This window comes from Phyllobates terribilis, unplaced genomic scaffold, assembly GCF_046119375.1.
Source record: "Phyllobates terribilis strain yellow unplaced genomic scaffold, ASM4611937v1 Scaffold_5__5_contigs__length_657084704, whole genome shotgun sequence".
NCBI lineage: Eukaryota > Metazoa > Chordata > Amphibia > Anura > Dendrobatidae > Phyllobates > Phyllobates terribilis.
Window position 1 is genome coordinate 380,604,934 of NW_027362765.1, and position 24,057 is coordinate 380,628,990.

General features: G+C 50.5%; 1 protein-coding gene across 1 annotated transcript in view; it reads left to right on the top strand.

The window, feature by feature from the left end:
* LOC141273284 (C-type lectin domain family 2 member B-like) overlaps positions 1–23,803 on the top strand; it is a 49,090-nt gene extending 25,287 nt beyond the window's left edge. The window contains exons 5-7 of the transcript XR_012322081.1: positions 5,276–5,377; positions 10,550–10,656; positions 23,771–23,803. The gene's annotated coding sequence lies outside the window, so the exon portion shown is untranslated. The remainder of the gene's footprint in view (positions 1–5,275; positions 5,378–10,549; positions 10,657–23,770) is intronic.
* The last annotated feature ends 254 nt before the right edge of the window (positions 23,804–24,057 follow it).

Consider the following 24,057-nt stretch of genomic DNA (forward strand, 5'->3'; position numbering starts at 1 on the left):
CGTCTCAAAGTTCCGGTGTCCCAGACAGCATTCCATCAATCGTTGGAAGGTTCCTGGTGCGTTGCAGAGTCCGAACGGCATGCAGGTAAACTCGCTAAGTCCCATCGGGGTGGTGAATGCGGTCTTCTCCCGGTCCGCCTCTGCTACAGGAACCTGCCAGTACCCGCTAGTGAGATCCAAAGTGGAGAAGAAGTTAGCAGATTTTAAAGCAGCCAAAGACTCCTCTATCCTTGGTAAGGGGTACGCATCTTTGTGTGTGATACGGTTGATTTTCCGGTAATCTACACACATTCTCATAGTGTTGTCTTTCTTTTTAACCAAGACTAGTGGAGCTGCCCAGGGGCTACAGCTATCCCTGATTACCCCAGCCTCCTTCATGTCTCTAAGCATCCCCTTGGCGTGTTGGTAGTGTGCAGGGGGTACGGGTCGGTATCTCTCCTTTATGGGAGGATGGTCTCCCGTGGGGATGTGGTGTTCTACCCCCTTTACTCGCCCGAAGTCTAGCGGGTGTTTACTAAACACTCTCTCGTACTCTCGAACCACCCGATAGACTCCCTGTTTCTGGTGTGAGGGAGTGGAGTCAGTACCCAAATGCAGTTGCTGACACCAGTCCTCCATTTGTTGCTTAGAGCCGTTACCTTCCTCTGGATGAGATGGAGGCAAGGGTTCCACGGACTGTACAGAATTTTGGTTGATGGTATACAATTTGGCTAGCGTAGCATACCGGGGCAGGTACACTTCCCTCTTCCCGATATTTATTATGCGAACGGGCACCCTCCCATGGCGTACATCAACCACCCCCCGTGCTGTCAAAATGGTGGGCCTACTGTCTGAGTAGACGGGTTCTACCATTGCTTGGTAGTCTCTACCTCTTAGACCAATAGCTGCCCGGCACCAAATCATCATCTCACTTTTTGGGGGCATGGCAATAGGGAACGGGTCACACATTCTCACGCTACCTATCTCACCACCGGAGAGTTCCACTTGTTGCCGTCGCATCAGTGCCCGGATCTCTTTTTGGAGCACTCGCTGCTGGCCGGAGCTGGCGTTCTTGGCAACCTGCTGTAAAATAAGAATCACCTCTGCAAGACAATTTTCAATCACATTAGTTCCTAGAGTTATCTTTGGGTGACTCTCGCGCTTGTCAATGTCCACAATGATCAGTCCCTGTGCTGCCAGTTCGACTTTACCGATTTTAATGGTCATCTCTTTAAATCCGATCTGTGGCACGGGCTGACCATTGCTGGCGATGATACTCAAGTCGTCGTCTGGGTAGCGGGTTATATCCGAGTCATTCCAGTACTGCTTGAAGAGCACGTACGGGATGGTGGTGACCTGTGACCCGGTGTCAAGTAGGGCACTCATAGGAATGCCATCCAGTACTACAGGCAAGACTGGACGTCCTCCCACGTATTTGTCACGCCAGTTCGATGGGCCTGGTGATCTTATTGCTAGGGGTTGGCCCTCTACCCCAGGTTGTGCCAGTTTAAAAGGACAGTACCTTGCCATATGTCCGGGTTGATTGCAGCGGCGGCAGATGGGTTGTCCGTCCTCGTTGTATCGGTCGCTGGGTCTTCTTCTGGCCGGTGGGGTCCTCCTTGGTCGGCGCCACGGGATATCCTCCGGTCCAGGTGCCAGCTGGATCTTCCCTGGAGTAGAAACCTGTAAAGACTGCACAGTTCGGGTTAGCGCGGCAACGCTTTTAGTTAGCTCTTGGACCTGATGGTGCAGGTCTGTAGCCGGGTTATTGTTTAAAGCCTGCGCATCAGCTCCCACAGGCCCTGCCGACAAGGGCTCCGCCTCCTGGTGGTAAGTGGTAGCAGGGCGTTTGTGGGTCACAGCGCCACCTGGTGCCGGTTCTCGGAGCACCCGGATGGCTCTGTCCTTGAACTGTGCAAAGTCCAGATGAGGGTCCTGTAAGGCCATTGCCCGCAACTGGGTTCGGTGGGCATTGCAATGTAGACCCTCTATAAATTGTTCAGTCAACAGCTTGTCTTCGTTTCCCACGCCGTCAGGGTCAGCCTGCTTAATGGCTCTCAGGGCCTCTTGTAGGTTTAGTGCATAGTCCCTTATATTCTCATGTGCTCGCTGCTTGCACCCGTAGAATCTAAGCTTGATCTCGGCTGAGGTACGGGTATCAAAGGTGTCCTTCAGCCGGGCTAGTATCTCTGCGACAGTCCTCCTCCTCCCAAGTGGCCAGGACTTTACCTCCCTTTGGGCTGCCCCTGTTAATTGAGCCACCAGGATGCTCACTTTTTGCTCTTCTGTGAGGGGGTACACCTGGAAGAGGCCATCCAGCCTTTCTCTGAAGTCATTTAGGGTATGTGACTCCCCTGAGTACTGGGGTAGCCAGGCTGCCCCCGGGATATAGGGCATAGTGAAAGGCATGACCGCCGCAGCGGTGGTGCTGGCGGTGGCTGTGGCAGTGAAGCTCTCCTCCGTATCCGACATCCTCCTCCCCCCTAGTGGACCGTGGCCTACCTTGCGATGATCCTCTTCCGTAGGCCGCGGCTCCGCAGTGGATCGTCAGGGTTGAGGACCTTCCGTCGCGCTCCTGTGACGTCGGCGTCTGCTGGGCTCCTTCCAGGACCTTACGCAACGTCCGGACGTGAGGCGGGGCTTCAGTTCTCGCGCGCTTTCGGAGTCCACGCCCCTCTTCTTCCCGCGCGGCGTCCTCAAGATGGCGTCCAATGGCGGGAAGACTCCACGGATGGCGGGAAGAAGGCAAAAGATGGCGTCGGATGGCGGGAAAACTCCACGGATAGCGGGAAGAAGGCAAAAGATGGCGTCGGATGGCGGGAATCTTCACCACAGGTAAGTTTAACAGTCTTTTTCAGGCACGCAGTACCCGGTGGTTGCGGGCACGAGATCCTGCCGACTACGCCAAAAGTTGACGCGCCCCCTGGGCCATGTTGTGTAGCGTTGCGCACGCGGGGAATACCCGGAGCCGGATCCGATAGGGGTAGTAGTCCTCGTGGCGGTGACCCGGTCCGTGCCCAGGGTGTCAAACTAAGTGGCGTTATTGGTATGATGGTAATAGTGTCCGACTACGCCACCCGTTGAATGCGGTTACGAAACCGCCGCTGCAGGGCAGATCGCTGAGGCCGGTGGTACAGTTGTGCAGCGTGGGTAGTATAACCCCCAACGGGAGGGGTATGGCCTCAGGGCAGCGGACGTGGATGATGGGGATGGTAGAATTGCACGCAGGCACCAGGAACCACTCAGAGACGGTGCGGTGTAGTTCAGGGTCTTTACTGGTGACAAAGATAGACCCTCCCGGGAGTACTGGCTAGCGGTCAGGGTCTGGTCAGTCCGTGAGCAGACAGGATCTCCCCTGGCCAGGCGGAGTTGTAGGCCTCCCCAACTAACTGTACTCTTCTTGGCTACCTTGCTAGAAGCGGGTAAAAGTAGCCCACGTCCCTGAGTGTACCATGTGGTGCTCACCCGTATGGCCGGTGACTCAGGGCCTTCTGGTAGCCTCCGCTCCACGACGGCGGTGCTGGTCCCTTGCGTGTGACCGTGCCTTCGGGTTTCTTGGCCAGAGGACCTGAAATCCCCTGCCGGTCGGTTTCTGCTGCTGGGTATGGAACAGTCCCCACAGCCTCGGACTCCGTGTCCGGTGAGATCTCTTCAGTCCGGACGAGCTCTACAGCTTCCAGTCCCGGACTCCTTTTATCACTGCTCCCACAGAGGTCCTGTTCTTATTTTCCCTGTAACTGATCCACACCAGACCAGACTGTGTCTCTGTCTCTGTCTGTGTTCTTTTCTAACCCCACCTCAGCCCCAGTTTATCTAGGGGAAGTTCTTCCCCTCCCAGGACTGGGCAGGAGGTGTGGCATGCTTAGGATTCCTGACCAGGAGACCTCCCACCTGCTCACAGACGTAATATTGCTATTACTGTGGTAACCAGACCCCTGAGGTTCCACACATTGATTGACGCAGCGAAGCGAGTTACCCCCAGTATGATGACTAGCGCTGCCTTACACCGCACTTTTACATACTGTGGATTTTTACACCATTATTAGGGGCTTAACAGCAGTGAGATTTTCACAATCTGGGAAAAGAAACTTCCTCCACCAATCGATGATTATACACTGAAACTATTCACAAGGTTCATAAGCTGGAAAAACCCGAGTCGTGTCACGCAGAAACACGCGGGGGTGAGTGACAACCGGGAAATGCGCTTTCATTCTTTCATTGTGAGAATGTGCTCAGGGATGGAAGCAAATATCCATAACTGTAGTGTAGGACCGGGCACTGGGGACGAACCCCCGGAGACACTGGCTGTGCGGGCACTTTGTAAGTGGCTGCCTATATGTCTGAATATATGTGATAGTAATGGTCAGATTCAGAACCGGGACTTCTACCTTATAAAGGGGGAGACCCTCATGCTTAGTTTCTGGGAACAGTTTAACCCTTTAAAATATTAAAGTGTTGAAAGGGGTTTTATTGTGATGTGGGTCACAGCGATGGGCTGTGTGCTGTGTAGGGTGGTGGGAACATGTCAGTTTTCCATTCGGGGGTGCACAATTTGCGGATTGTCATGTGTCTACCCAACATTCAGTACAACTTCTGTGTGTTCCAAACAGAAAGACGCGGGGGTCAAGGACCGCAGCACCACCATTACACAGCAGCGCTGTTTTCTGTACTGATAATACATAAGCTGTGTGTCTGATACTATTAGAATAGAGAACTGAGTGTCTAACATAACCCTTTAGGGATGATAAATCATACTAACAAATTACACAATTTAAGTGATAATGTGATTAAAACTTGACTTTTATTATAATTAATTAATATGGTCTAATAAATAAGGATTCAAATAGCTCAGGTGATATTGCTGTGTAGCTTTTCTTTGGGACTCCTCTATGGGATATCACTCTCCTAAAGACAATATATCTCCTACCTAGATGTCAGTTGCAAGACCACTAGAGCTGATTAAAATTCACTCATAGCTTCCCCGACATGTTTCGCCATGACTGTCTTCATCAGGGGACTGAGGCTAGACTGAGATATATTAGCTTTAGGAGAGTGATATCCCATAGAGGAGAAATTAATTATAATAAAAGTCAAATTTTAATCACATTATCCCTTAAGTTGGGTCTAATTAATTTGTTAGTATGATACTATTAGAATGCACTGTGTCCGATACTATATGACAAGACACAATCTGTCATCTACAGGAACGTCCCAGCACTGGTGTCTATGAACTTTGTAAGTTACTTGCTGAACAGTTATTATGTTCAATTTTTGTATTTCATTTTTTTCTTCGTAGGTCAAACCCAAACCAGAATATATCTGATGATCGTTCTTATGATCTTCTTCTTTCTATTGGCAATTACATTTTGTACTTTGTGGTTGACGCGTGCAGTGAAAGGTGAGAATATTTAATATATATATTATAGTTTTTACAAAAACAAACCCCGTCCATATGTTCTATTAGTTCCTACAGACATCAATGAGGATGAAGAGGGGGAGGATTGAGTGTCATTATATGAATAGTACTGATAGCTGGGATCCCCGCCAGGCGATAGCAGCTGGTTGATGGGGTTGATAGACAATCCTTTCAAAACTGAAGAAAAAGAAGTTTCCTAGTGAGCTTGTGATGATATACAGCAGCCAATCAGAAGACAGGAGGCGTGTCTCAGACTACTCTACACTCACTTACTGCAGTCACAGATCTGCCCTGATGGTGCTGAACTAGAAAGTGGGAAAGAGGTAAGAGCTGAGAATAACAGATCAGCATCCGCTATAAGTATTGAACTATACAGAATTAGACTCACTATTGGACATTCACTATAAGACCAGCCAAACCTTGCTGCCTCTTATCTGCCCTTCACTTAGTGCAGATTCAACTGTAAAAATAATTAGCAATAGACTAGGTAATAGGATATACTGCCTGACAACAACAGTGAAAAGATTGTGGTTGTCAGGCAGTTTATTCCTACTAACCAGACTATTTAAATGGAATGTGTCATCAGAGAAATTACCTTTTCTTTAATACAAAAATAAAAAAAAATTAAATAAATAAATAAATATGTCCTGCACACATTTAATATTAAATTAATGTACAGGTACACAAATCTGCTACGTGGCCAATATGCAGATATATACATACACGAATGAATACATGAACTCCACTAACTGCTGTAAATGTTACAAATGTAAGGTGCTTAGTTAGCAGGTTTTGTTTTTTTTTTATCAAAGAGAACAAAAGCCTCCAACCACGTCATGGTGACCAAAATTTGGATGGTCCCTATCACTAATGTCCTACCTCCCCATGTGCCGAACCAGCCTCATCTAAATAGGGAAGTGAATGGAACAACATTACACAGTCTCACCCTTCCGCTGGCCCGCCTGGGATAGAACAGCTGCGACTTTGGAGACTTCCTCAACCAGTGACCCCCCCGCAATTCTGGTGGGCCCCCACTGAGAGAAGGTAGCGGCAATCTTACAAAGCTAGCAGTCCATCGGAGGTACAAGACCAGGAGACCCGAGGGTCCCAACCTGGCCTCTCCGAAAGTTTCCATGGGGCCAGGCAACTGGTGGGTCCTTCCTGGCAACTCCAAATGTCTCCATGGGTTCTAGGCGACCGGTGGGTCCCTCCTAGCAACCCCAAAACAACATATCCATGGGGCCAAGTGACTTTTTCGTCCTCTCCTGGATACAAAATGTATCCATGTGTGTCTGATGGTTAATAGAGCAGATCCAAATCTCTCCAGTCATGGTCAGTACCCTTAGGCTACAATCATATAGAATTCAAATCTGTGTCTCTTTAGGTAAAATGCATGCTTCCAAGCTGATGTTCTCAGGGAGTCTAATCCTTGAATCTCCCTGTAAAGTCTCTTTCCAATTTCTGTGCCAAGACTGACTCTTACAGAAGCATATCTCCTTTTTAAATACACATCCACAGGTCAAGGGGTTTTTGGAGGGCAGCCTCATGATGCGCCCCCTGGGCCGTGTGTGTGCACGCGTGTGGGTTACCCGGAGCCGGGTCTCTGGGGGTTGTAGTCTCTGTGGCGGCGACCCGGTCCCGTGGCTCAGGGTGGTCAAACCAGTGGCAGTATTTTATAGGGTTTTTATGATTTAATGTCCGACTACGCCACCCGTGGATTGCGGTCAGGGTGTACCGCCGCTGCAAGGCAGACCGCTGAGGCTGGTGTTGTGTGCGCAGCAGAGGATGGGACAACTCCCTACGGGAGGAGTATAGCCTCGGGGCAGTGAGTGTGGATGGTGGGAGTGATGGTGCACGGGTGAAGCAGGAACGACTCAGAGTCTTTGCAGTACAGTTCAGGGTCTTTACTGATGATGACAAGGCAGACCCTCCCAGGAGTACTGGTTAGCATAAGAGGCCCGGTCAGTCTGTGAACAAACAGGAGTTCCCCTGACCACGTCCCTGAGTATACCGTGTGGTGCTCACCCGTATGGCTGGTGACTTGGGGCCTTCTGATAGCCTCCGCTCCTCGATGGCGTTGCTGGTACCCTTTCTCGTGACTGAGCCTTTGGGCTTCTACGGCCAGAGGACCTGGAATCCCCTGCCGGCTGGTTTCTGCTGCTGGACTTAGAGATCCCCACAGCCTCGGACTCCGTTGTCCGGTCGTAGTGTCTTCAGCCAGGACGAGCAATATCTGCTTCCAGTCCCTGGCACTCAGCTCCTGCTCCTACAGAGCTCCTAGCTGTTGCTTTCCCTGTGTCTGCTTGTTCTCTCTCCCTTCTCTCTCTTCTCTTTCTAACCCCGCCCCAGAACCAGTTTATATAGGGCAGGTTTCTCCCCTATAAGGTCTGGGACAGGAGGTGTTGCATGTTTAAGGGATCCTGACCAGGAAACTCCCACTTGCTCTCAGACGTGATATTTCTATCACTGTGGCAACCAGACCCCTGGGGTGCCACATTCCCCCCTAGTGAAATTTAGTACTCCGGGACTAAACACATTTTTAAGAAAAACACAAATACAAGGGTATAAACAATAACAGGAAAAAGTACATTTTGTCTTGATGGTCACGGCATTTCCGTAACCGGGTGTCCATATCACCCAAGGAGAAGTTTTAGAACGGAGTAGGGGACCTGTCCAAAGCAAACCCCAAACGTTGGCTCTGGGCGTGGCTGCAAGGCGAAGCAAACTACTTTGGACCACACGGGGCCACGCCAGACAGGTTTTTCTTCCGTGGCCGACTTCGCAAGAGGCACCAAGTGCAACTATTTACAATGTAGTTCCGGTTATTCAGCGTCCATAACCTGTCAGTCCAGATAAACCTGCAGGGTAACTAGAGAAACATAATTACTAAACAGGCAACAAAAACATAAACCATTTTCAGCATTTGCAATTTACAGGTTAATCCACATTACATTCTAGATTTTGAGCCAACTGCCCACAAATACTGCATCATATAAGGTGGTTTGAGGGTCTTGTAGTGGTGGTTTTGGAGTATGTGGTATAAAATAACATTTATAAGTGATCGCCAGGACACAATGGACAGAAATTGTCAAACTAGCCTGATAAGTTGTATGAAGAGGCGAGGAGAAGCCTGGACAGACGGGGAGCTGTGGATATTGTATTTTTTGGATTTTGCAAAGGCTTTTGACACTGTCCCCCATAGATGCCTAATGGGTAAATTAAAGTCTATAGGATTAGAAAGTGAGGTTTGTAATTGGATCGGAAGCTGGATCAAATATCGCACCCAGAGAATAGTGATGAATGACGGCTGATCTGAATGGTCTCTGGTTATAATTGACGTACCCCAAAGTTCACCAAGCTACACTGTTCATAAGTTATAGCCTGACTTGAATAAACTGAGTGTTTGGGGGTCCACTTGTCAGATGAGGTTCAATGTGAAGAAATGGAAAGTTATGCATCTGGGCACTAATAATATGGAGGCACCATATATTCTAGGGGGAGTAAAACTAGGAGAGTCACTTGTAGAGAAGGATCTGGTGTAATAATCTGAAGGCATCATATGTTATAGTGGGAGTAAAACTAGGAGAGTCACTTGTAGAGAAGGATCTGGGTACAATGACCTGAGGGCACCACATGTTCAAGCAGCAGGAAAACTAGGAGAATCACTTGATTTGGGTGTAACCGACAGCACAATGTTAATCACCAGCTCCTAAAGTAGGATACTGTAAAGTATTATAAGAGGCCTGAACTCGCAAGACAGGTACATAACAATCCCACTGTGCAAATTGTTAGTGCGACCTCATCAGGAATTTATAATTCAGATCTTAGCACCAATTCATAGAAAGGAGGCCCTGGAGTATGGTGAAAAGTTGTCCCTCAAAAGACAAGAGGGCGTTCCCTCCATCTGGAGAAAGAAGGGTTCAATCTCCAGAGGATACAAGACTCCTCTAGCTAGATAACTATGAATCTGTGGAATAGTCGACCTCAGGAGCTGGTCACAGAAGACACTGTCCATGATTTCAAGAAAAGCTTACATGCTTTTTTTAGAAGAAAATTCCATAAATAATTCTGTACATATATTCTTTCCTTAGAAAATTATTGTTCTGAATTTTGACCAGTCATCAATTGACCACTCGTGATCACGAGGAGAAAATCTGATGAGTCTGAGTAAACTGACAGCTGTTATTAAACCCTTTGCACAAATAGACGTAATTGTACGTTCCCATTGGGATCCGCAAGTGTGGAGGGGGCTCAAGAGCTGAACACTATCCAAACACGACTGAAGACAACTATATTACACAGGTGGTATCTGTGTCTAACAGCAGTGACCACAGAAGGGTGTCGATGGCTGCTGTTAACTATTTAGATGCTGCTGTCAATCTCTGACAGCAGCATTTAAATGGAATGATCACCAGTGCGCACTGGCACCCATCAGCCCCATTCATTGTGATCGCCGTGGGTTACCAGCTGAAGGTCCCAGTTGTTGAAATCTTGGTACTTTTGTGAAGTCCCACCACATGCTGGGCTTCTGAGGAGACCATCATTTTCTCTATATACAGCAATACTGAGGAATTGCATTACATGTATCAGATGATTGCAGGTTCAAGTCCCCTAACAAGAGCAAAATAAAATAATTAAAAAAATATAAAAAAAAAATTGAATCACCCACCTTTTTCCTTTTTAAAAATAAAACATTTAAAAAATAAATATATTTGGTGTTGCCACATCTGTAAAAATCCAAATCAAAATAAAACAAATGATTCAATTTTCTAATAAATGCTGTAAAAAGAAAAAATAACTGAATGACAAAATTGTGATTTTTTTTATTGGGCGGCGGGGAATAGAGCTGGAGTGACGGAGGCTTCAGATCTAGTATAGCGCTTCAGCCACATTTGCATATGAGTTCTAATTTCTCAGTAACAGAGGAATGGACCAGTCATGTAAAGGTATTGCTGGAATTGTCTATGAAAGACCTACATGGGTATATAAATAGTTTTGGGGTGAAATCCTATATAAAAAGATCTCTGGTGGCCTCTAAATTGGAATAGTCCTTTAAGAACCTAAATTATAACAATTGGCTAACAGTGATAGAGATGTTCGCTGAGTCTGTGTTATATCGCAGAGCTAACGTGATTGTTTTGCTTCGTTTTGCAGAATTTTCTAGTGAGATACAAAGGTTCCTCTGATCATTGGATCGGCCTTTCGAGAGAACAAGAAGGACGGCCCTGGGTGTGGACGAACGGGTCTTTATGTAATAATGCGTAAGTTACAGAAGTGTGAAAAAGTGGAATTGATACTCCTGGAGGATTGTACACATTGTATTTATGGCGGCCATTCATAAGATATCCCATTAGTACATATGGACATCATACTGGAGGGTCTCCAGCTTGAGACCCCCTTCTAGGTGCCAGAACACAGAGCAGGAGAGATTCCACTCTAGATGTCCTTGTCCTCCACACATAACAATACAAGTGGCAAATTCTGGTTACCCAGAGACCTGGGTCTCACAGGACGCAGCAGAGCCAGGATTACAATAATCACCACAATATCATGTCTAAAGCTGCTCTGACAGATCTGTTCTAATTACTAGATCTTTAGGTCTTGCTGCGTTTTTAGTGAAAATAAGCAAATACAGAAGTATGTGAAACTCATTTATTTTTTGTGATTTTACCATCTTGTCTTGGTCACTGAGATGGTAGTTTGTATTAGTACAGTGTAATTAAATTAGTGATGTGTACAGTGTAAACATTGGCTGAGCTAGGTGTGAGATTGAACAATACTTGTGGCCCAGGGAGGTGTGAAATTGAACAATCCATGAGCAACTGAATGACAGACCCCATAGTGTGAAAATAAATAGTGACCATACAAACTGAATGCACTGCCAAACTATTCCTGAACAATTCACCTCCCCCCACTGTTACATTTGAAATTCTGGTTAATGTGGTTTAACCTAATTCTTGCATTGGTAACCTGAGTTCATGCTTCTGTGGTGGAAGCTGAACTTACATCATGTTTTTTTCAGCGTTTTTTGTGCCTAAACCAGGATGAGATCTTTTTTTCACTAAACTTTATGTACATGCATCACAGACAAAAGGACAGTAAGAAAAACGTTAAAAAAACACACCAAAGCTGAAAAACAGCAACAAAAATTCTGAACAACCTCCTGGCAAGAGATCAAGTTTTTCTGCAGAAATTGAACGCTGAAAAAAACATGATGTGTGAACATAGTCTTATAATGGTTGGAGAACTGTAATTTTAATACCCTGGGAAATCAGGGTTTGAATTTATATGCAAATGAGGCTAAAGTGCTATGGTAAATCTGAAGCCTCTGTCACTCCAGCTCTATATCCTGTCCAGTGCTGCCTTCTCCTTCTTCACTGTCAGTTCCTTTCCCTGAAGTGACACAAGCATAGAGATTGTCAGTGAAGCAGGAGGCGGCGGTGCTGGGTGGGGAATAGAGCTGGAGTGCCAGAGGCCTCGGATCTATCATAGCTCTTCTGCCTCATTTACACATCAATTCAAAAGCTGATTTTTCAGCAGCAGAGGAACTGACTAGACATGTAAAGGGATTACTGGACTTGTCTATGAAAGAGCTTACATGTGCATATAAATAGTTTGAGAGTGAAATCCTGTTGACAGGATAACATAATTCAGGTTACTTGCAGCCACCACTAGAGGGAGCTTTAGAGCTTATACATTATACTTAATAATAACATAGCATGCAGTAAGCGCCCCCTTGTGGTGGCTGCGGTGAACCTGAATTTTAAAGGGGTTGTCCAGTGAAAACAAGAGATCTCCACCGTTCAGTAAGTTATCACTCATCCTAAAGATAGGTGATCTGACTGCTGTGACCCGCATCAAACAGCAAAACCGGAAATTCTATCTTTGTTACAAAACGGAACATCAGTGTGGCAGACGTCCGACGTCCACTCCATTCATTCTCTATGGGGCTGCCAGAAAAAAGTGCAGCTCCTTAGGTAATGAGTAGAGCAGAGGTCGAATGTGCAAAGTGCTGCTCCACTATAAAGGGGCATTAAGTGCCCCCTTTTGCCTATTGGCGCAGCTCACAGCAGTCGGACCCCCACCGATCAATAGGGTGATACGACCCCTTTACTACTTCTAATTGAAAAACAATTTGCTTATTTTTACAATTAAAATCAGAAAATGTAATTGCAGCCTGCAAATCCCAACAGTGTTTACTGTACGCCCCATTCGGGGTCACGTCACGACTGGAGCAAAGTGGATGAGATTCTAGACAGCACGTGACCGCAAGTATAAATTATATCACATACTGATGGTCATGTGGTGATTACTGGGACCGGCAAGAGGAGCCAAATAATAACAGTGTGCACAGTACACACCATTAGGTTTTGTCAAGCTGCAAAACTTGCCCAAAATTTACTCAAAAGTTGACAACCCTTTTAAGATCCCCGTTTGCCTCTTCCACCTTAAAATGAATCCGTCACCTCCAATATGCAAATTCAGCTTAGATGTTTTTAATAGTGGTAAAGTCCCCTATATAAATATTTATCAGTGATGCACATCTTAACGTTGCAGCTCCAGAAAATTCACTTTTAATCCCTATGCCAGCGAGGGCGCTTCGGTGTAAGCTTGGCATGGCCAAATGTTTCGGTGCACCGTTCTGCTCGTCTAGCGTTGCCTTGGAGCTTGGTGGATGGCGAACACTGCTTAAACTTAAATCTCTATTCTTGTGTGAGCGCACTGACACTGCAGGAGCCCAGCGGCGCACTAACACAGTAAGGGAGCAGTCACACATCCGTATAACACGGACAACAATCGCTCTGACTGGTCGGCGGCTCTCCTGTCCCAAGCTGCATAGAAATACATGTTGTCAGTCAGGTCAAGAGAGCTGCAGCCAGTCCGTGCACTGCGATGCGATCGTCGCCCGTGTTATACAGTTGTCTGACTGCGCCCTAACAGGGTCATGTTATGGGACCACCCAGTGAGGGTGCGATCACACTCTGATCTCTGGCTCCTGTCTAAAGCCGCTCGCCACACTTCTGGAGATCAGAGCATGCTTGCATCCACACTGAGTGTGCACCTGCACTGACACTGTGAGCAGGCCACCAGGCTCCCCCAGTGTCAGCATGCCACCAGGGCTCCTTTAGTGTCAGCGCGCCACCAGGCTCCCCCAGTGTCAGCGGGCCACCAGGGCTCCTCTAGTGTCAGCACGCCACCAGGGCTCCTCTAGTGTCAGCACGCCACCAGGGCTCCTCTAGTGTCAGCATGCCACCAGGGCTCCTCTAGTGTCAGCGCGCCACCAGGCTCCTCCAGTGTCAGTGCGCTGCGAGGCTCCTCCAGTGTCAGCTCACCGCCAGGCTCCTCCAGTGTCAGCGTACCGCCAGGCTCTTCCAGTGTCAGTGCGCCGCCAGGCTGCCCCAGTGTCAGCATGCCACCAGGCTCCCCCAGTGTCAGAGCGCCACCAAGGCTCCCCCAGTGTCAGCGCGTCACCAGGCTCCCCCAGTGTCAGAGCGCCACCAAGGCTCCCCCAGTGTCAGCGCGCCGCCAGGCTCCTCCAGTGTCAGCACGCCACCAGGCTCCTCCAGTGTCAGCACGCCACCAGGCTCCTCCATTGTCAGCGTGCCACCAGGCTCCTTCAGTGTAAACGCGCCACCAGGCTCTATCAGTGTCAACGCACGGCATCAGGCTCCCCCAGTGTCAGTGCTCCACCAGCCTCCTCCAGTGCCAGCGTGCCGCCAGGCTCCTCCAGTGTCAGCGTGTCACCAGGCTCCTTCAGTGTCAGCGCGCCACCAGGCTCCTTGTAACGGGTCTGGGAGGCGGAACCTCTGGGCTACTATACAAGGGAGCGGTCCTTGTAAGGGAGCGGGTGGCGACCAGGCAGGCAGTCACAGCAGGTGACCGGGACAGTCTCTGGGTGTACGGGCAGGAGGTCACGGCAAGTGATCAGGGCAGTCTCTGGAAGAACGGGCTGGAGGTCACGGCAAGTGACCGGGGCAGTCTCTGGAAGAACGGGCTGGAGGTCACGGCAAGTGACCGGGGCAGTCTCTAGGTAAAGGGTAGGTACGACCTGTGATGGCTGAACCTCCAGGTAGGCTAGCAAGGCAGATGGAGGATGTGTGCTCCCAGGTGAGCAAGCGAGAGTCTCTGGAATAGCAGGTGGTCCCAGCACGTGACAGCGGAACCCCCGGGCAGGCAAGCAGGCAGGTAGCGGAGAAGCGCTCCCAGGTGAGCGGGCAAGAGTCTGGAATAGCTGGTGGTCACAGCACGTGACAGCGGAGCCTCCGGGCAGGCAAGCAGGCAGGTAGCGGAGAAGCGCTCCCAGGTGAGCGGGCAAGAGTCTGGAATAGCTGGTGGTCACAGCACGTGACAGCGGAGCCTCCGGGCAGGCAAGCAGGCAGGTAGCGGAGAAGCGCTCCCAGGTGAGCGGGCAAGCTGGTCCATAGACAGACTGACCGGAGTTGTAAGGCAGACCGTCGGACCTCAGGCAAGCAGGCAGGTAGCTGATGTGCGCTCCCAGGTGAGCGGGCAAGTTGGTCCTTAGACAGACTGACCGGAGTTGTAAGGCAGACCGTCGGACCTCAGGCAGGCAGGCAGGTAACAGGAAATCAGGCAGGATTAGGACAGCAAGCTGGCAGGAATCTGGCAGGTAACTGGCAGGTAACTGGCAACGGGACCTGAGGGCTGAAGCAGAGTAGAACGGTGCAACAACATTGCTCGGGCACCTCCATTTTGGAGGAGGTGCCTTATATATGGTAAAGTCCTCCGGCCATTGGCCGGGGACTCCTTAGGACGGCGCGCGCGGCCCCTTTAAGAGGGAGGGAGGGCGCGCGCGTGCGCCCTAAGCACAGTGTTCGGGAAGGAGCGCGCGCTGCCAGCAGAGCGGGAGAGGGACGCCGGGCACGGAGCAGAGCGGTGAGGGGAACAGCGTCCCTGCCTAGCAGAGGGCAGGGACGCCGGCACTACAGTACCCCCCCCCTTTAGGCCCCCCCTTTTTTAGGCCAGATAGAAATTTAGCTAGGATGAGAGGGGCATGGATGTTCTCCCGGGGCTCCCACGTTCTCTCCTCAGGACCAAACCCCTTCCAATCTACCAGAAAAAAGGTCTTTCCTCTTACCCTTTTGGTGGCAAGAATGTTCTCTACCTCAAACTCGTCCTCAGCAGAAACCGGAGCAGGAGGCGTACATGTAGACTTGGAAAAAGAGTTAAGCACCACGGGTTTGAGGAGAGATACATGGAAGGAGTTAGGGATCCGTAAGTTGGCCGGGAGTTTCAATTTATAGGCCACCGGGTTGATCTGACTGATGACCTCCAGAGGACCGATGAACCGAGGCCCTAACTTGTAAGAAGGTATCTTGAGTCGAACATATTTAGATGAGAGCCAGACTTTATCTCCTGGACGAAATTGTGGAGGATCCAGGCGTTTTTTGTCAGCGTGTCTTTTCATACGCTCGGATGACAGAAGGAGTGCGGACCGGGTACTCTCCCATATGGAGGAAAATTTGCTAACGAGAGATTCCGCAGCCGGGTTGTCCACAGAGGTGGAGACAGGAAAAGGAATCCGAGGATGCTGACCAAAGACTACAAAAAACGGGGATTTGGAGGAGGATTCGCTCTCGTGATTATTATAAGAGAACTCGGCCCATGGTAGGAGATCCACCCAGTCAGAATGGTGGGCATTAACGAAGTGCCGGAGGTAACTGGTCAGGTTCTGATTGATCCGCTCCACTTGACCATTGGACTGTGGGTGGTAAGCGGAAGAGAAGTCCAGGGTGACGTCTAGTAGTTTACAAGTGGCTCTCCAGAAACGTGAGGTGAACTGTACCCCACGATCCGACACGATGTGGAGGGGCAGGCCATGAAGACGGAAGATGTGGCGGATAAAGTCTTTAGCCAGCTCGGGTGCAGACGGAAGGCCTGGCAGGGGAATAAAGTGAGCCATCTTGGAAAAGCGGTCAGCGACCACCCAAATGACCGTACAACCGGCAGAGACGGGGAGATCAGTTATAAAGTCCATTGCTATATGCTGCCAGGGGGCAGCAGGTACAGGAAGCGGAAGGAGGCGTCCGGCTGGCAGATGTCTCGGGACTTTGTTGCGGGCGCAGGACACACAGGCAGAAACAAAGTCTATTATGTCCTTGTGCAGGGTAGGCCACCAATAGTGCCGGGCAATAAGCTGGAGGGTCTTTTTCTGACCGGCGTGGCCAGCTAGTTTAGACGAATGGCCCCAGTGTAGGATCTTCTCCCGATCAGGTACTGAAACAAACGTCTTACCGGGAGGGAGACGATTTAGACTCACGGGAGCCACCTGCATTACTCTGGCGGGATCGATGATATGTTTAGGTTCTTCCTCGAGATCGGACACCAGAAAGGATCGGGACAAGGCGTCTGCTTTGACGTTTTTGTCAGCCGGGCGAAAATGAAGAACAAAATCAAAGCGAGCAAAAAACAAGGACCACCGGGCTTGGCGCGGGTTAAGTCTCTGGGCATGCTGGAGGTAAGCCAAGTTCTTGTGGTCAGTGTAAATTATTACCGGATGAAGAGCCCCCTCGAGTAGGTAACGCCACTCCTCCAACGCCAGCTTGATGGCCAATAACTCTCGGTCTCCTATGGAATAGTTGCGCTCAGAAGAGGAGAAGAGTTTGGAGAAGAAGCCACAAGTTACCATTCTCCCGGAAGATGATTTTTGAGTAAGTACCGCTCCGGCTCCAGAGGAGGAGGCGTCAACTTCCAGGAAGAACTGCTTGTTGCCGTCCGGGCGATGCAGCACCGGGGCGGAAGAGAAGGCCTGTTTTAGGGAAAGAAAGGCCTCCTCTGCTTCGGGCGGCCACTCTTTGGGATTAGTACCCTTACGGGTGAGCGCGGAAATTGGGGCAGTCCGGGAAGAGAAGTGCGGGATGAAGAGGCGGTAATAGTTGGCGAAGCCCAGGAACCGTTGAATAGCCTTCAACCCCTCTGGTCGGGGCCATTTCTCGATGGCAGACAGTTTCTCAGGATCCATTTGTAGGCCGGTCTGAGAGATAATGTAGCCCAGAAACGGAAGCGAGGTCTGCTCAAAGAGGCACTTCTCATATTTAGCGTAGAGATGGTTCTGCCTGAGCCTGAGCAGGACCTGACGAACATCCCTCCGGTGAGTCTGGAGATCCGGAGAGAAGACCAAGATGTCGTCCAGGTACACCACTACGCAGGAGTAGAGAAGGTCCCGGAAGATGTCATTGACCAACTCTTGAAAGACGGCAGGAGCGTTACAGAGGCCAAAGGCATTACCAGATATTCATAGTGGCCGTCCCGGGTGTTGAATGCCGTCTTCCATTCATCCCCCTGACGGATACGAACCAGGTTGTACGCCCCACGGAGGTCCAGTTTGGTGAAGATTCTAGCCCCCCTCAGACGATCAAATAACTCCGGAATGAGCGGAAGGGGGTACTTATTCTTCACCGTGATCTGGTTAAGGCCTCTATAGTCTATACAGGGACGGAGAGAGCCGTCCTTCTTTTTGACGAAAAAGAAGCCTGCTCCCGCCGGGGAGGTAGATTTCCGGATGAATCCCCTGGCCAGATTCTCCTCAATATATTCGGACATCGACCGGGTCTCAGCAGCGGATAATGGATAAATACGCCCACGGGGAGGAGAAGTACCAGGTAACAGGTCGATAGGGCAGTCGTATGGTCTATGAGGGGGTAGTGTCTCTGCCTCCTTTTTATTAAAGACATCAGCATAAGACCAATAAGGAATCGGAAGTCCAGGAAGATTAGCTGGGGTAGGAGAAGGACGGACGGGATGAACGGGAACCAGACAGGTCTTATGGCAGCCCTGTCCCCAGCGAAGGACTTCTCCGGTCTGCCAGTCAAGAACGGGTGCATGTTTCTGGAGCCAAGGTAGGCCTAGCGAAAGGGCGTGAGAGAGTCCAGGCAGAACATGGAAGGAGATACTTTCAGAATGCAGCATTCCCACCTGCAGAGTAATGGATTCGGTGATGAGTTGGATGGGGCGTGGCAAGAGCCCCCCATCCACGGCAGCAACAGACAAGGGTACAGCCAGAGGTTTGGTGGGGATGCGGTATTTCTCTACCAGGGACTGTGAAATAAGATTCCCGGCTGCTCCAGAGTCCAGTTGGGCTAGTTCGAAATAACGGTTCTCCCCGTAGACGATTGAAACTGACAACAGCAGGGATGGAGAGGATTTATTCTTGTCTAGGTGGACCTCTCTGAGCGAACCTAGACACAGGCGTTTCCCGACCTCTCCGGGCAGGCACGGATCCGGTGCTCCTTACTGCCACAGTAGAAGCAGGTCCCCTCGGCACGGCGTAAGTCCTGACGGGTCTTGACCATCTTGGTCTGGTCGACCTGCATAGGCTCAGGAGGGTGTACCTGGTTAGAGACAGAAGGAGTGACGGGTTTCTGAAAAGTAGGAGCTAGACGTGGTAACCTCCTCTCATGGGTGACCTCTCTGGCACGCTCCTGGAACCGTAGGTCAATCCGGGTGGCAAGAGTTATTAAGTCATCGAGAGTGGTAGGAATGTCCCGACCGGCAAGTTCATCTTTAATACGGCCGGACAGACCCTCCCAGAAGACGGAAACCAGAGCGTCGTTATCCCAGGCCAGCTCCGAGGCAAGGGTACGGAACCGTATGGCATATTGGCCCACGGTGAGACTTTCCTGACGGAGGCGTAGCAACGATGATGCGGATGAGGTCTTCCGTCCGGGTTCGTCGAAGACTTTCCGGAAAGCCGTGAGAAAAGCAGGCAAGTTGGACACCAGGGGGTCTCCTCTCTCCCATAGAGGATTTAGCCAGGCCAGGGCCTCCCCGGTGAGATGGGACATGATGAATGCAATTTTGGCTCGGTCGGAGTTAAACTGGTGGGACAATAGTTCAAAGTGCAGGGTGCACTGATTTATGAAGCCCCGAGCCTGGGCTGAGTCGCCTCCGAAGCGAGGAGGTGCAGAAAGCCGAGGTCCGGGGTAGGATATAATGGTGTTAGTGGACAGCGGAGCTGCCGGATTGCGAGACATGGCACTGGCGGAGGTTGTTGGTGGAACAGTCAGAGTGTCCAGGCGAGTATTGACATTCCGCAGGTGACCCAGGATGGACTCCTGTTGGGACCTTTGACGGGACAGTTCATGACACAGGTCCGAGAGCGAGGGAGCTTGGGTGCCACCGGGTTCCATGGCCCGAGCAAACTGTAACGGGTCTGGGAGGCGGAACCTCTGGGCTACTATACAAGGGAGCGGTCCTTGTAAGGGAGCGGGTGGCGACCAGGCAGGCAGTCACAGCAGGTGACCGGGACAGTCTCTGGGTGTACGGGCAGGTCACGGCAAGTGATCAGGGCAGTCTCTGGAAGAACGGGCTGGAGGTCACGGCAAGTGACCGGGGCAGTCTCTGGAAGAACGGGCTGGAGGTCACGGCAAGTGACCGGGGCAGTCTCTAGGTAAAGGGTAGGTACGACCTGTGATGGCTGAACCTCCAGGTAGGCTAGCAAGGCAGATGGAGGATGTGTGCTCCCAGGTGAGCAAGCGAGAGTCTCTGGAATAGCAGGTGGTCCCAGCACGTGACAGCGGAACCCCCGGGCAGGCAAGCAGGCAGGTAGCGGAGAAGCGCTCCCAGGTGAGCGGGCAAGAGTCTGGAATAGCTGGTGGTCACAGCACGTGACAGCGGAGCCTCCGGGCAGGCAAGCAGGCAGGTAGCGGAGAAGCGCTCCCAGGTGAGCGGGCAAGAGTCTGGAATAGCTGGTGGTCACAGCACGTGACAGCGGAGCCTCCGGGCAGGCAAGCAGGCAGGTAGCGGAGAAGCGCTCCCAGGTGAGCGGGCAAGCTGGTCCATAGACAGACTGACCGGAGTTGTAAGGCAGACCGTCGGACCTCAGGCAAGCAGGCAGGTAGCTGATGTGCGCTCCCAGGTGAGCGGGCAAGTTGGTCCTTAGACAGACTGACCGGAGTTGTAAGGCAGACCGTCGGACCTCAGGCAGGCAGGCAGGTAACAGGAAATCAGGCAGGATTAGGACAGCAAGCTGGCAGGAATCTGGCAGGTAACTGGCAGGTAACTGGCAACGGGACCTGAGGGCTGAAGCAGAGTAGAACGGTGCAACAACATTGCTCGGGCACCTCCATTTTGGAGGAGGTGCCTTATATATGGTAAAGTCCTCCGGCCATTGGCCGGGGACTCCTTAGGACGGCGCGCGCGGCCCCTTTAAGAGGGAGGGAGGGCGCGCGCGCGCGCCCTAAGCACAGTGGCCGGAAAGGAGCGCGCGCTGCCAGCAGAGCGGGAGAGGGACGCCGGGCACGGAGCAGAGCGGTGAGGGGAACAGCGTCCCTGCCTAGCAGAGGGCAGGGACGCCGGCACTACACTCCTCCATTGTCAGCATGCCACTAGGCTACTTCAGTGTCAGCGCACGGCATCAGGCTCCCCCAGTGTCAGTGCTCCACAAGCCTCCTCCAGTGCCAGCGTGCCGCCAGGCTCCTCCAGTGTCAGCGTGTCACCAAGCTCCCTCAATGTCAGTGCGCCACCAGGCTCCTCCAGTGTCAGTGTCCCACCAGGCTCCTCCATTGTCAGCATGCCACCAGGCTCCTTTAGTGTCAGTGCACGGCACCAGGCTCCCCCAGGGTCAGTGCGTTACTAGGCTCCCTCGGTGACAGCGTGCCGCCAGGCTCCTCCAGTGACAGCGTGCCCCCAGGCTCCTCCAGAGTCAGCGTGCCACCAGGCTCCCCCAGTGTCAGCACACAGCACCAGGCTCCTCCAGTGCCAGCACGCCACCAGGCTCCTCCAGTATCACCGTGCCACCAGGCTCCTTCAGTGTCAGCGCATGGCACCAGGCTCCCTCAGTGTCAGTGCACCACCAGCCTCCCCCAGTGTCAGCATGCCGCCAGGCTCCTCCAGTGTCAGCGCACGGCACCAGGCTCCCCCAGTGTCAGTGCCCCACCAGCCTTCTCCAGTGTCAGCGCCCCGCCAGGTTCCTCCAGTGTCAGCGCCCAACAAGGCTCCTTTAGTGTCAGCGTGCCGCCAGGCTCCCCCAGAGTCAGCGTGCCGCCAGGCTCCTCCAGTGTCAGCGTGCTGCCAGGCTCCTCCAGGGTCAGGGCCCCGCCAGGCTCCTCCAGTGGCAGCTCACTGCACCGGGCTCCTCCAGTGTCAGCGTGCACCAGGCTCCTTCAGTGTCAGTGCACAGCACCAGGCTCCTCCAGTGTCAGTGTGCCACCTGCCTCCTCCAGTGTCAGCGTGCCACCAGGCTCCCCCAGTGTCAGTACACCACCAGCCTCCTCCAGTGGCAGCGCCCCGCCAGGCTCCTCCAGTGTCAACGCAGGAATAGGGAAGAGAGAAAGTGAATGCTGCCAAACAAGCTCAGGGACAATGCTGGATATGCAAATCGTAGGACGTGGCGGTTCACCGAGCCATTTGGCCACGTTAAGGGTGCACCGAAGTGACTCCATTTGCATATGGATTAAAAGTGAAATTTTCTGCACTTACATCACTAAAATACAGTACAGACCAAAAGTTTGGACACACATTCTCATTTAAAGATTTTTCTGTATTTTCAAGACTATGAAAATTGTACATTCACACTGAAGGCATCAAAACTATGAATTAACACATGTGGAATTATATGCTTAACAAAAAAGTGTGAAACAACTGAAAATATGTCTTATATTCTAGGTTCTTCAAAGTAGCCACCTTTTGCTTTGATGACTGCTTTGCACACTCTTGGCATTCTCTTGATGAGCTTCAAGAGGTAGTCGCCAGAAATGGTTTTCGCTTCACAGGTGTGCCCTGTCAGGTTTAATGAGTGGGATTTCTTGCCTTATAAATGGGGTTGGGACCATCAGTTGTGTTGTGCAGAAGTCAGGTGGATACACAGCTGATAGTCCTACTGAATAGACTGTTAGAATTTGTATTATGGCAATAAAAAAACAGCTAAGTAAAGAAAAATGAGTGGCCATCATTACTTTAAGAAATGAAGGTCAGTCAGTGCGAAAAATTGGGAAAACTTTGAAAGTGTCCCCAAGTGCAGTTGCAAAAACCATCAAGCGCTACAAAGAAACTGGCTCACATGAGGACCGCCGCAGGAAAGGAAGACCAAGTTTCACCTCTGCTTCTGAGGATAAGTTTATCCGAGTCACCAGCCTCAGAAATCGCAGGTTAACAGCAGTTCAGATTAGAGACCAGGTCAATGCCACACAGAGTTTTAGCAGCAGACACATCTCTACAACAACTGTTAAGAGGAGACTTTGTGCAGCAGGCCTTCATGGTAAAATAGCTGCTAGGAAACCACTGCTAAGGACAGGCAACAAGCAGAAGAGACTTGTTTGGGCTAAAGAACACAAGGAATGGACTTTAGACCAGTGGAAATCTGTGCTTTGGTCTGATGAGTCCAAATTTGAGATCTTTGGTTCCAACCACCGTGTCTTTGTACAACGCAGAAAAGGTGAACGGATGGACTCTACATGCCTGGTTCCCACCGTGAAGCATGGAGGAGGAGGTGTGATGGTGTGGGGGTGCTTTGCTGGTGACACTGTTGGGGATTTATTCAAAATTGAAGGCATACTGAACCAGCATGGCTACCACAGCATCTTGCAGCGGCATGCTATTCCATCCAGTTTGCGTTTAGTTGGACCATCATTTGTTTTTCAACAAGACAATGACCCCAAACACACCTCCAGGCTGTGTAAGGGCTATTTGACCAAGAAGGAGAGTGATGGGGTGCTACGCCAGATGACCTGGCCTCCACAGTCACCAGACCTGAACCCAATCGAGATGGTTTGGGGTGAGCTGGACCGCAGAGTGAAGGCAAAAGGGCCAACAAGTGCTAAGCATCTCTGGGAACTCCTTCAAGATTGATGCAAGACCATTTCCGGTGACTACCTCTTGAAGCTCATCAAGAGAATGCCAAGAGTGTGCAAAGCAGTCATCAAAGCAAAAGGTGGCTACTTTGAAGAACCTAGAATATAAGACATATTTTCAGTTGTTTCACACTTTTTTGTTAAGTATATAATTCCACATGTGTTAATTCATAGTTTTGATGCCTTCAGTGTGAATGTACAATTTTCATAGTCATGAAAATACAGAAAAATCTTTAAATGAGAAGGTGTGTCCAAACTTTTGGTCTGTATTGTATATATTTCTTGTGATTTTTTTTTTAGAGGCTGCGTCCCCTACAGAAGTGTTTAAATAGCTGAATTTGCATTTTGGGGGCGACTGGCTCCCTTTAAATATTATTCACCATCACTAATGTTCTGATACAGTTTTCTAATTAATCAAATTTTTTATTCCTTTGTTAACATTTTTGTTAAAAAGATAAAACAGATCTGGTGGGTCATAGTATCTCTGCAGCTGCTCCGTCACCTGAGTCCTGAATGTGCAGTGACCATTGGTGACAGTTTTCATCCCTCGTTCGCTTTGTTCCCGCAGGTTCCACATTCATGGAGTATCGAAGTGTGTTTTCCTGAACAGCGGACGAGTCTCCAGCGCATCGTGTTACTCCGACAAATACTGGATCTGTAATAAGCCGGACACGAGGAGCACAGTGCGAACGCTCAGCGAGCTCCTCTAATACCAGGGACATTGTATATCTACAACTCCTTACCTCAACTCTAGATGGATCGTACTGTGGATTATGGACACGATATGGAACATGGAAGTTACATGCAGAATTTATTACTGCACAGAACAAGATAATTTGTCATTTTTTTTAGGAA